Here is a 269-nt window from a genome sequence, read left to right as displayed (position 1 = left end):
CTCCAGGACCGCAGCGCAAGAAACCCTCTCCTTCTCCTCTCGGACGCAGCGAGATAATGTCGTTCCATTTCACTTGTCAGGTTTTATCTTTCGCAGAAAAAATGAAAGAAAAAAACATGGCGGTCACTTGTAAAAGCCGAGGGAAATGGGAATAATTTCTGACCATAAATCCTTTCCCTTTCATATCTCAGATGGATTTCTATGAATAGATATGAATAGATAAGTCTCCCTTCAAGTGGCCGCTCTTTGGGGTACATGTGTATACAGAG

The sequence above is a fragment of the Penaeus monodon genome, chromosome 21, assembly GCF_015228065.2.
Source record: "Penaeus monodon isolate SGIC_2016 chromosome 21, NSTDA_Pmon_1, whole genome shotgun sequence".
Taxonomy (NCBI): Eukaryota; Metazoa; Arthropoda; class Malacostraca; order Decapoda; family Penaeidae; genus Penaeus; species Penaeus monodon.
This window is presented reverse-complemented; position numbering follows the sequence as displayed.